We start from the raw sequence: 12,612 nt of genomic DNA, 5'->3' as shown, positions 1-12,612 counted from the left end.
TAAATAAATAAATCTGTGCTTCTATTTCAGAGGTGTGGATCAACACTTTTTTTGTTTGGTTTTCCCCATTTGTACACTTGCAAAGACAAGCCCTTTCCAGTGTCTGCATTTGGATCCATGAGAGAGTTATTAATTACTCTGGCACCACTATCCAGTAGCAATGGGACAATGACCCTGTATTCCCAGTAATTTGTTGTGTGATACTATAAGGATTCAAATTATTTAATCATTTAATAATAGACTAGAGGTTCTTTGGATGTCTATGCTTGTGATTATTATTTCTTTTAGCACTGCTTGCTTCTAGTCTTCCTAAGGAAACAGAGGAATCATAGATTTTATTTTTCTTTAGAGCTAGATCCTGTCTGAAGCCCCTCAGTTTTTCAGGGATAAAAATATCAATTAAGTTCAAAATTAACAATTTCTCACACTGAGGTATTTAACCCACATTCTTCTATATGTCACAGTTGTAATAAACTTACAGAGAAATCATTGAGGAAATACTTCTCTGAAACATGAAGGAGGAATTTGGGAGGCTCTCTTTTAAGATCTCAGTAATCTGTTAATATGTTTCAAGTCTACATTTCTAAAGAAACAAAAGTAACTGAGTTGTGGAAGTGTTTTCATGTGCAATTATTTCAGCACTTGCATTAACTCTCAAATTGAAATCCTATCCATCCTCATTATACAGATATAATCAATATCAGTAATTTAGAAGTTAGGGAATATCTCATTAATATCCCCTGTTAAGTGAGCTTTAAAAGTCATTGCATTATTATCCAGCTATTATTTTGTCCCAGTATGAGATTTAAAAGTAATTTTTCAGTGTGTTGCTATGCCTTGCTAACCCGTACCAAGCTGATAAACACCTAAGAAATCAGTGAATAAACAAGCACCACTTTAAATGCTTTTTTTATCAGACATTATTTTTTTTTCCAAGCTGCTGCCTAATAGCAGCACTTCTTAGAAGAGCTATCACTCCACATTTATTTAAAATACTATTGTGCTTTTAAAAAAAAAAGTGGTTTCCTTTTCTCCCAGCTGAAGTTGTGGGCTAACCCTGTCACTGCTGATCTCAGTGGTGCTCCAGGTGTGGAGGTGGGACACAAATACCAGTTACTGGGGATGCTGAGGAGCAGATCCAGGCTATAAAACCGCATTGTGGGCAGTGGCTGCTCAGGAGCTGGGCTGAGATAAACGTGTGGCTGCTCAGGGCTCTCTCTGTGCTGGTGAGGTCCAGCTGTTGCAGGAGCAGAAGTGAAAATCACAGGGGTGGATTGCTGTGAGGGGCTTTGAGCAGCACACTTTGGGGTTTGCTGCTGCCACCCCAAAACCCTTCTGGCTGCCCTTGGGCTGCAGCAGTCACAGAGTGAGCGTGTGTGGTAGCAGAGGGGACTCTGCTGGCAGAGGGCATCTGGAACCTGGTGTGGGACACTGTCCTGCACTGCTGGTGAGACCCAAGGAAACCCTGAGCGAGTGGCTGTGGTTTTCAGGGAAAGCTCTGCACAAATGGGACTCCAGTGATGGCCCTATCCATCACAAGTCACAGCTCTTATCTCTGCAGTGCATAAGAGATATGGTTTATGAAAAAGCTCTAGGTGATTATTTGTTTCTCTCCTCCTCTGCATATGTGTCAGGAGTTGCTTGGAGCAAGCTTTGTGTTTGTTGGTGGCATGTGAAACAGTATCTTCCAGGAAACTTCAGAAATATTTTATGAAGTGTAGTAATAAAAATAACCATGTGGTACAGCCCATGCAAAATAACACTTTTGGCTTGGAGCAGTGTATGCAGTTTCTGTAGTGCACAATGCTTCCACGAGAAACACTTGCAGATGGATTTCATCTGCCTGGTATTTTAATATCCATTACTCAACCCCAGAAAGCTTTCCTGGGGTGGGTGTAGGAGCAGTTGCCTGTGACAGACCCAGCTCAGGTCAGGGCTGGTTTGCACTCGGGCTGGCCCTGCCAGGCTGCACCCAGCTCTGTGCTCCTGCAGATCCCCCAGCAGCCAGGCTGATCCCATTACCTGGGGGCTCTGGGGCCCCTCTGCAGGGCTGGGGCTCCTGGTGGGATGTGCAGGACTGTGGGAAAACTGCTCCAGGCAGGGTGGGAAAATCCTGCAAGAGAGGCTTTGCTTCCTGGGAGGATTCCACCAGAGGGATGGCCTGGACCACCTTTGAGGAGGAAAAGATTAGAATAAACTCAAGATGTATCAGCTAATGAATGGAGCTCAGATATGGGGTTTGCTTTGTATCTTCTGCTGCTGTGCCCTGTGAGGAGTTTGCTACATGCTGGATAAGGATCCTCCTGTGGCAGCAGGGGCCAGCTCTTGCTGCTGGTCTTTTGAGGTCTATGAGGTTTGACAGGATCTGAGCAAGGCTAGCATGCCCAAAGGACAAACTGGGCAGTTGTTCAGGGTTGGCATTTCTAGATCTGATGAGGGATTGCATGCAAATTACCACTAATAAATACTAATTACTGGGAGAGAACATATTTTGCTTGATTCCTTTTTGGCAGCTTGTGCAACCGTGTTTTTATATACCTGCTACTTGAAAGGTTTGATTTAAAAAATAAGAATCCTCTGTAATTACAATGGCTTTATTAAAGGTTGCAGGGCTTATATGATCTCTGTAGTAAAACTTTATGAATTCTTCTATCTAGATAGTGATCTCCTGGCTCTTGCTCCAAAAGAGCAGTGCAGGGTTTGCTAACCACTCATGGATTTATTTGCCAGCCTTTCCCAGTTTGGATCCCATGATTTCTAGTAACTGCAGCTCATGAGGGTTGAATATTTTTGCCCAGGATGTCCGTGGGTGGAAGCCCAATTATCAGCTTGACTTAGTCTTGATGGTGACAGTGGAGGTGACTTCCCTCTGTACAGCTCAGCTTCCCATGATTTGCCTCATGAGCAGCTGGGACATCAGCTGAGTTTGAGCAGTGGAGATTCCTCTTGTCCTGGGCATGGCAAGGTAGCAAAATGCATCCCCAAGATGAAAAAGAAGCAAGGGCTTGCTGCTTGTGGTGCTGTGAGGAGCAGGAGGGGCACTGCAGGACCTTAAGCTCCTGTGGGTGCCAGGGGGCTGCTTCCAGCTCTGCTTTCATGATTTCTGTGGCAAGCCCAAGCCATGGTTCTGCTGTAAGAGCTGGGATGACCCAGCTGTCTCAGCTGGTCAGAAAAGATGCCCCACAGTCCAAGTCCTTTTGTGCCCAGACTCAAAAGGATGACGAGGTTTACGTTCCCTTTTGGGGTACAGTTGCTGTACATCATCACCTCAGCATTGTGGGTGGGCAGGAGGAAAGTTCTGCCCTCAGAAAAGTTCTGCTCCCAGCCTTCCATCACAGCCCCTTTAAAAAAAAACCAAAACCCTGTGCCCCAAACTTGCTGTTTTTCTGTTTAACTGTGTGACCTGAGAGCGCCCCAGCTGTGCTGGCTTAACCGGGCTTATTTTTGTGGTCTGTTTGAGCAGTTATGTTTCCTTTTCATAACTCATCTGGAGGAACATCTGACTTTGTGAGGCTCTCTGTGGTGAGCTGGTCCTGGGCAGCTCTGCAGACAGGTCACACGTTGTGTTTGGCAGGGCTGGCAGTGGTGAACTTGCCAGCAGCAGCAATTCAGAGCCATGTGCCCATTTCCACTGCAGCTACAATCACTGGCTCTGGGACAAGTTCCCTGTCCTGACTCATAGCTGCTGAGTCATTTTTTAATTTTATCTCCTTTTGAAGGGAAATGGCACTTGGTGTCAGGTTTCTTATGTTATTATTTTTAACGTATGGCAAGGTTTAATAGCTTTTGGTTCACACTTTATTTTTGCTATTAACACTCTTCCAGTTTCAGGCTGGCTGCTGCAACAGCACAGTTGCATGTTGGGCTCTGAGCTGGGGTAGCTTGTTGGAATAACTTTGGAGTGTTTATAGCAGTTCCTGAGTGTCTTTCCTCATCTCTGGCCTATGATAGATAATCTGGGAAGATTTTTAAAACCTACAAAATGCCTCCATCCCAAGCGTGCATACAAAGGACTTTTTACTTTCCCCACAGCAGGAGCTTGTGTCTCCCTTATGGGGTTCTGTGCTTGTTAATCACACCAATGTTTTGGGTAGTTTTTTTTTGCATTTCAGCAACGCTGACACCTTGTACATATTTCCTCTTAAAAGAATTACCCAGCTCATGCACGTGATCTTCTGCATGCTTTGATTTATGACAGTACTGATGGTGAATGGACCTCTCTATTGCCAGGTGGGTGGGAGGAAGCAGTAAAGCCCTGCTCAGATGAGCCTTGCCTGGTGATTTGGGGCACTGTATTTCCATGATGCTGTGTTACTGCCAGAGGATACAGTGCTGGAGCTCTGCAAGTGAGTGGAAACACTTTCTTGGTTCAATGAACCCTGCATCAGGCACATAAAGCTCAGTAGCTCCAGGAAGCCACCATGGAATTTACCTCTGTAGTTCAACATGGTGTATTTTTCAAATGGCAGCCGTTTTCTTCTTTTTGTTAGTGTTGGAGGCACGAGGCACTGAATTCTCACTCCCTTTGGGCTTGTAGCTGAGATAAGGTGTGTAGGTTTTACTGTTGCTCTCAGATAGTAGGTAAACTGCTCGAGATGCTTAAAATGGGAATATGCTAAGTATTCAGGAGTGAAGAGCCCTGAGCTCCAGGGAAAGTGCTTGGGAAGTGGAATAATTCAGCGAGTGGCAGAGCCAGAGGCTGAGCTGTGCCCCAGCTTTACGGCAGAGCCATCTGTGGGCAGGATGAGCAGAGCGGTGCAAACAGCAGATGGAGGGGAGCGCAGATGGCAGCAGCCAAGGTGAGGCCATGTGGGGGTGAGAGGACAGGCTGGCTCCTTCCCAAGGGACTTGGGTGCCTCCCAGACTACCCGAAGTTGTTAAAAGCCTGAATTGGCTGCCAGCCTTGCTCCAGAGAGCGGGTGCTGGAGGTGGGAGCAGGATCAGACCCTCCCTGCGGAGATCCCGGCCGGGCTCAGCGCCTCCCCAGCAGCGGGGCTGGAACGGCTGAGAGCAGTGATGGGGACACAGCAGCGGGGCTGGAACGGCTGAGAACAGTGATGGACACACAGCAGCGGGGCTGGAACGGCTGAGAACAGTGATGGACACACAGCAGCGGGGCTGGAACGGCTGAGAACAGTGATGGGGACACAGCAGCGGGGCTGGAACGGCTCGGAACAGTGATGGACACACAGCACCGGGGCTGGAACGGCTGAGAGCAGTGATGGGGACACAGCAGCGGGGCTGGAACGGCTCAGAACAGTGATGGGGACACAGCAGCGGGGCTGGAACGGCTCAGAACAGTGATGGGGACACAGCAGCGGGGCTGGAACGGCTCAGAACAGTGATGGACACACAGCAGCGGGGCTGGAACGGCTCGGAACAGTGATGGGGACACAGCAGCGGGGCTGGAACGGCTCGGAATGACCGGATTGTTCCTGTGATGTGCACAGCACCGGGGCTGCAATGGCTCACAAGGACCGTTCCTGTGATGTGCACAGCACCGGGGCTGCAATGGCTCGGAATGACCGGACTGTTCCTGTGATGTGCACAGCACCGGGGCTGCAATGGCTCACAAGGACTGGATCGTTCCTGTGCTTTGCACAGCACCGGGGCTGCAATGGCTCACAAGGACCGTTCCTGTGATTTGCACAGCGCCTGGCTCCCGGCCAGCAGCAGCAGCAGCTTTTCTTTCCTGGCTAATCGCTGATAAAACAGGAAGACCTTGATCATCCCTTTTGACATGAATAACGATGTTATCTCCTGTGATGTATGACCCGGAGCCAGATAACGTCCTCTGGCAGGCCTTTTTTCTCATGAGATGTAAAATACAATGATTATGTTACAAGGGGGAGATAAAGTGGCACAATCTTCACTAGTTCAAATAACTAATTGAAGCAGGAACTAGTGGAAATGGCTTCCTTTGTTCCCCAGCCATTGTTGATATAACAGTGCTTATAATGAAAGCTGAAACTGTTGCCCTCTTTTTCTTTTTTTTTTTTTTCCTTCTCTATTTTTTTTTCCTTTTCAACTCAAGTGCCTTCAGTTGTGTTTCCCCCTCCCTGTTTCCCTGGGGGAGCTGAGGACAGCAGTGATTTCTAGCAAGGGGTCCTGTTTTCCAGCAAGTCTTGTGTGTGAGTGTTAGGAGGATGAAATCAATAAGGAGCGCTCATTCTTTGTCTCCCTGGAGGACTTTTGAGAACAGAAAAATTTAGACCAGTGCTTTCTAAGCCATAATTACACTTTTTTATTTTATTTGCTTTCTATTTTTTTTTTTTTGAAAGCAACAAACCTAATTACCTGGCAGGAATGGCGGCCAAGGGTATATTGATATTTCAGTGAGTGTACAATGCTTACCACAATTGAGTTCAAATATTAAAAAAAAAAAAAAACAGTGAAGCAACCCAGCCCTAAAGAAGGCTGGTGTAAAAAGCAGGAGGGGTGAGAGCAGAGTTTCACACAGGGAGTGGTGCTGCACAGTTATGGTACACAGTGATTAAAGGTGTTGGGAGGTTGCAGAGCTTGGTTTGATCACTAAAAAAGCTGTGATGCTTTTCCTCCCAGCTGGGGCAACTGAGCCTTTTTGAACCAAAACTGACTTCAAATGTGAAACAAGAATTCCTTGCTTTAAGAAGCCCGAACGTATTCCTTAAAATGATTTAGTAATGTCCACACCACACAGGGGCCAGCATTAAATATGAGCTTGCTGTGGAAGGCTGAGGGCAGCTGTGGCGGGGGCTGCACTGCTGAGCAACAGGCTGTGCTCTGATGGTTTGATAACCTGCTCAGATGAAGTCAATAGAGATGTATCCTCTCATGTGCCAGAGAGACACAGAGAATTGAAGAGACTTGCTCACATTCCTGGATGGCTGTACCAATTTCCTAGTGAAATTAGATTTCAGCTCTTGTGATCCCATTACAGTGTCAAAGGCCTACCTGATGTCTCTCAGAATCACTAAACTTTATCAGTATTCATTTTATGGCACTTTTGGCAAAACATCTGGTTTGTGTGATGCACCCTCATTCAGCTCTGTGTCCTTGGACTGTAGAGGCTGCAAAGCCAGGAGGTCTGCAGCTGGTTCTCCCTTCTTGGGTTCAGTCCTGTGAAATTCAACTCCCACCAGCTCCCACAGCCTGCACAGCCCAATAACCTTGCCTTGAGACCAAACAGACGAGGTAAAGGTCACCCTCAGCTATCTGGGTGTCTGGGCTTTGCAAGGCATCTGAAGGGCCCAGTTTTGTATTTCATTGATCATAAGATGGTTTGGGTTGGAAAGGATCTGAAAGATCACAGAATTCCAATCCCCTGCCATGGGCAGGAGCAGCTTCCACTAGACCAGGTGTTGGAAGCTGGTCCAACTCAGGCTGTCCTTGGCTGATTTTTGGGTGCAGAATTTTCAGCTGTTACTCAGGTGCTGGGAAGATTTTGCCCACAGGTTATGTCTAATAGTGGAGCCTTTCATCTGACAATCTGACAGCTGCAGTTGTGGCCCCCCTGGTGGGAGATATTTGTTAGGGCTGCAGGAGGATGTTTTTCCTTGCAGATTCCACCTTTCACTTGCTTCCAGATGAGTCCCTTGATGCACTTTTTTTGGGTCCCAAGGAGGACCCTGGCAGTGCAGCAGCAGCCCCCCTGAGCTGCTTTGCTGTCCATCAGCCTCCCTGCTGCAGAGATTGTGCTCCTTGCTGTCCTGAAGGACAGGCCAAACTCTGAGTGTGTTCAAAACCTGTTTGCAGCTGAAGCTATGCTCCCAAAATGCTGCAGAAGCAGTGTGAGGAAGCTCAGAGCTGGGCACCTGGGTGCTATTTATTCCTGAGCTACTGAGTGACCTTGAGCAGCTCCCTGCACCTCTGAGCCCAGCCCTGCCTCCCCAGCAGCCGGGGGAGTGGGATGGTAACACCAACTTCATTTGCAAGGGTATCATGTGGTGCAATTTTGCAACTAATTGAATGTAGGAAAAGAGGTTTTTTCTCTCACATAAAGGCTGCACTGCAATGATCTACCCTCCCAATCCTTCCTTGCAGGCTGGGCGTGTGGCTGAACTCATTGGCTTCCAGAGGGTGCTTTGTTCCCTGTAAGTGCAGGAGGAAATATTTGCAGAATAGGGACTCCTGTGAAAAGTTTTATGAGTTACCACATGGCCACTGTGCAAATCAATTACTGTAGTAGGTCTGTAATGAGACTAACCCACAAAACAGTTACTGATTCTACAGCAACTTGAGCAGATGCCAAAAAATGTGGCCAATAATTAGCGACGGCCTGAGGGATCCAGGGTTTTCAGCAGCATTTGCTCAGTGCAGGGCTCACATCACAGCAGATCCTGGAGATGGTGCTGCTCCTGAGGTCAGGTTAGCTGTTGTTTTTTAAAATGTTTGGTTTCTGTCAGTCTTTTTTTGAAACCTGGTTTAAAACCTTTCAGGTGTAAGTATAAAGCTTAAAAGCTTTTCCACAGCTCCACCCTTAAGAATGGGTTTAATCCTTTTAACAAAGCTCTGATCTGACAGTTTATTTCGCTCTAGGCTTTAGCTTCAGTGGTTGCAGCCAAAACCTGACAAGTTCTTCTTGTTAATTCTGAATGTATTATCCAGTGACAAATGTATCTCCCACTTATATGTGACACTGAGAATGAAATGCATATGATCAAATTTCTTATAGCTGGAGTGGGGCTGGTTGTTAAGAACATCTCCATATCTTTGCAGTATGACAGTCAATCTAAACCCATTCTTTTTCAGCAGCATATCTCAGCCTAGTTTGGGATACTCATGATGGGTTGCAATCTGCTGCCATACTCTGCAAAGATTAAAGAAAGGCTAAAAATAAACCTGTCACTTTCCCTGGACACTTTCTTGTGAAATGCAGAGAGATACCTCACTAGAATGCAGAATAAATTCATATAGAATTTTTTATGCTGTGTTTTTTTTATGGACAGATGGAGTCAGTGTAGTTTCTCATTTCTAAATACAGTGATGTTATGTACAGCCTTCCACCTGAAAGCTTGTCTTGGAAGCCAAAAGAGGATTAAATAGATTTTTACAATAAAGCCAAAAAAGTCCTTAATTTTTTGAAGTTTGCCAATATAGAGGATACATATAATGTATTTAATGAACTCTGCTCTGAAAGCATTGGCATGATGACGAAATTTATTTTCTGCAATGTAGTCTTTCTCAGGAGCTTGGGGTTTTTCCTTGTAAGACTGATCTTTTGGTGGTGTAGTAACACCTCAGGAGGAGAATGATGTCTGTGTGCCATGGACTGACAGGCAGATCCCTGCCCAGGCCTGTGTGACCCTGTCCTGCACTTAATCCCCCTTAAGCAGCTCTCCTCCTGCTCTACATCTCTGTGTTTGACTGGACACACAACCCACTGCTATTTTTAAGTTTCATTGCTGCTCCTGTGCTTTCCTGAGGCTTGGGAGCTCTGTGGCTTTTGCAAATGGATGCACGAAGGGGAAACGCTCGTGGCAGGATGGCTCTGGGCCGGCCCTGTCACTGCAGCCAGAGCGCGCGGGTGAGGAGAAAGTCAATTTCCTGTTAAATTAGCTCGTCTGTTTCTCCAAGAAAGGTGGAATTTTAATGAAAGTGCTTATTAATGGATGAGCCCAGAGGGAAGTGGGTTTGTGGCGAGGCCCGAAGTTTATAGGGAAAGCCTTACCTCGTAAAAGGCCACAAAAGATCCTTACAGGCCTGAGCTCGGCCTGCTCGGGAGCTGACTGCTTGTACAGGGGACAGTCTTCCTTTTCCCATAAAACATGCATTAAGGGTGCCAACTAAGTTGGTTCTCTTTTATATCAGTCACAAAAACAGTAGGAGGTTTAGTTCCTGTCAAATTTTATGGGCCATTTACAAGGAGGCCTTCCCCGAAGTATTTCACAGGCCAAATAAAAATAAATGGCACTGAAAAAATTTTATAACACAATGCACGAACTGTTGTGGTAGTGGGAGAATGTGTGCTGGAGACCTTGTCTCCTTCCCCTGTGCAGAGGAATTAAAATGGAATTTTAATTATTGTACCTTTTATAGGCTTTTTCATTTTCCAGCATTACTGTAGTCTCATGGTTGCCTTTGGGAGAAAGGGATTGTGATTTTATATAGAGATGAAAAAATGTGATAGAGGTACAGTTTCATGGCTCTGGAGAGTGGCATCTGCCCTGCAGAGAGATAAGGAAAACCATGGGAGGTGGGGAGTGATGGCTTGGAGAGCTGAGAGGGTTTTTGGATCTGGGTTTGATGTCTGATATGTTTGGGCATCCTGTCTGAGAGCTTGGAGATGGGCAGAGAGAAGCAGACATGGGTACGTGAGTGCTTACTGAGCTCATTAGTCTGGGCTCTTTAAAAATCTTACCTTAAACTGGGAATTTGGTTCATGGTGATGTGGCTATGCTGCTGCTGGGAAGATACTTCATCCTGTAACTTCATTTTTCTGTTCAACACAGGAGGGCAAAGGGAAGGAGGCAATTTTCCTCGATGCTAGGAACAGATAAAATATTCAGAGAGGAGCAGTGTGGCTCAGCTTGCAGTGAGAAGCCTGTTAACAGGAGTAGCTGCAGTTCCCAGTTTACAAGCTGCACTTCTGTCAAGGGAGGAAAGCAGCACCTAAAAACCCACGTGGGGAGGGAGCAGCTCTGGGCAAGGTTTTTAATAGACATGGGTTGAGCAGTCTCTGCTGCCAGGGCTGCTTCACAGCTCCCTCCCTGAACTGCTGAACTCTGCATCTCAGTGCTGAGTTTACCACACCAACAGCTTTATCGGAGGAGTGAAACAACAGCTTGCTTCCATGGGAAGGGAGAGGAACAACCTACCCCTCAGCAATCAAATGGGCAGCAAGCAAAGATGCTCTTGAAAGGGCTTCTATTCCCCTCTCGTGCATGTGTTCTTGGCAGCCCCGCACAGCAGAGGTCAGGGGTTCAGGCAGAAATGCAATCACACCACTGCTGCTTCAGACTGCACATTTGATAAAAGATTAACAGTCAAATCCCCTCACCGACCTTACAGCATGAGAACTGCTGTTGTTTTGTTAATTATTTTTCCTTATGAGGGTGCTCTAGGGCTGGGGCCCAGAGGGCATGGAGGATCTCCATCCTCAGGGATACTCAGGCTGACTTTGTGGTTGCTGTGGTGGTGTATCAGTTCTGGTTCAAAGTCGAGTTTCCAAACAGGACATGGCATTGAAAGGAGCCCCTGAGGTAAACAGAGCTATAAACCAGTGATGTCGATAATTTGCATAACAATTACATTATTCCCCCTCCTCGTATACCTGTGGCTTCATGACTTTGAGTCAAAGCTTTAAGATGGGTTTGCACTAACACAGAAAATCTGAATGCTCTGGACACACAAGTATCCAAGTGCTCTCTAGTTTGAGTGTCAGGCAACAAAAAAAAACCCCACCGACTAGTAATGTAACACAAAAGGCATTGTACTTGAAGTGACTAACTAGATTCATTTAACTTTTAATTTGTGCTGGGTACCATCAAAGTAGCAAAAGTGTTGTTAATCTTCCTGCTCTGAATAAGTGTCTGCTAGCAGGGAGGTGTGAGAGAGGGAGCTGCCTATTAAACGCTTTTAATTAAGTGAAAGTGTCAGTATTACCCAAGGAGAAAGCGCTGCCTTTTATTCTCTCCCAAGTACTGTCTGCTTGAAGACGTGCGGCAACGCCCTGTCTGCCCCAGCCCTCCCGGGGCTGCAGGAGCTCGGGGTGCTGCTGGTTCGGGGATGTTTGCAGCCGTGCTGAGGCCACAGCGTGGTGTTCAAGTGTTTAATTTTGGGGACTGGCTGGGTGCTGAAGCCCAGGTGTGCTGCAGGCAGCCAGCTGCTGCTGCTGGGGAGGAATCAGTGGTGCAGAGAGCATCAGCAGCACCGAGGCTGATCCAGGTGTTCCCCCAGCTCCCTGCAGGTGCTGGGAGATGGAGATGTTTGTTATCCTGCTGCTGCTCCTTTTCCCTGCTAAGCTCATCGTCTTCTGGCACTGACAGGCAGAAGAATGACATTTTCCACTCTCCAAGATAATCAATATTAATAAACAGACAAGAATTTAGGGCCTTCCTGCCACGCTCACACAGCCCCACTGATGGAAAAGGGCTGCATGCCTGTAAACGGAATTAGAACCAAACCTGCAAGAAGTGACTGGGTGGGAAGTTGCCTTCCTCTTCCTCACTCCCTGTGTGTTTGTGGGAGAAAACTGATGCTTCTGCCTGTTTTTTAGCCCTGTCTCCATCTAACCAGCACTTTTGCCACAGCAGCAACTTTTTTTTTTTTCCTAATTTACAGCATATATAAATTGGAGGATGAATAACCTTATGACCTAGCAGATTTCCTAGTGAATGCTTTTCTGCATGTCAGTTGGGTGCACCAGGGCTCGTGGTGGCCTTTGCACAGCATTTTCCTCATGGGGATGAACAGTCTCCTTGAGTGTTGTGTGTTTTGCTGAAAGCAACCAAATAACTCAAGGGCCTTAACTTTGCAATCTTTACTCTCACAGTTAGCTTTGTAATTAAAATGAGTACAACAGAATAAAAAAAACCCCAACAACAAACAAAGAAAAAAAACCAAACAAAATACAACTCAAACATGAGCTGAGCCAACCCAGCCCTCCAAAAAAACAAACTGCTGCTTTTACAT

Source organism: Agelaius phoeniceus, chromosome 18 (assembly GCF_051311805.1).
Source record: "Agelaius phoeniceus isolate bAgePho1 chromosome 18, bAgePho1.hap1, whole genome shotgun sequence".
NCBI lineage: Eukaryota > Metazoa > Chordata > Aves > Passeriformes > Icteridae > Agelaius > Agelaius phoeniceus.
This window is presented reverse-complemented; position numbering follows the sequence as displayed.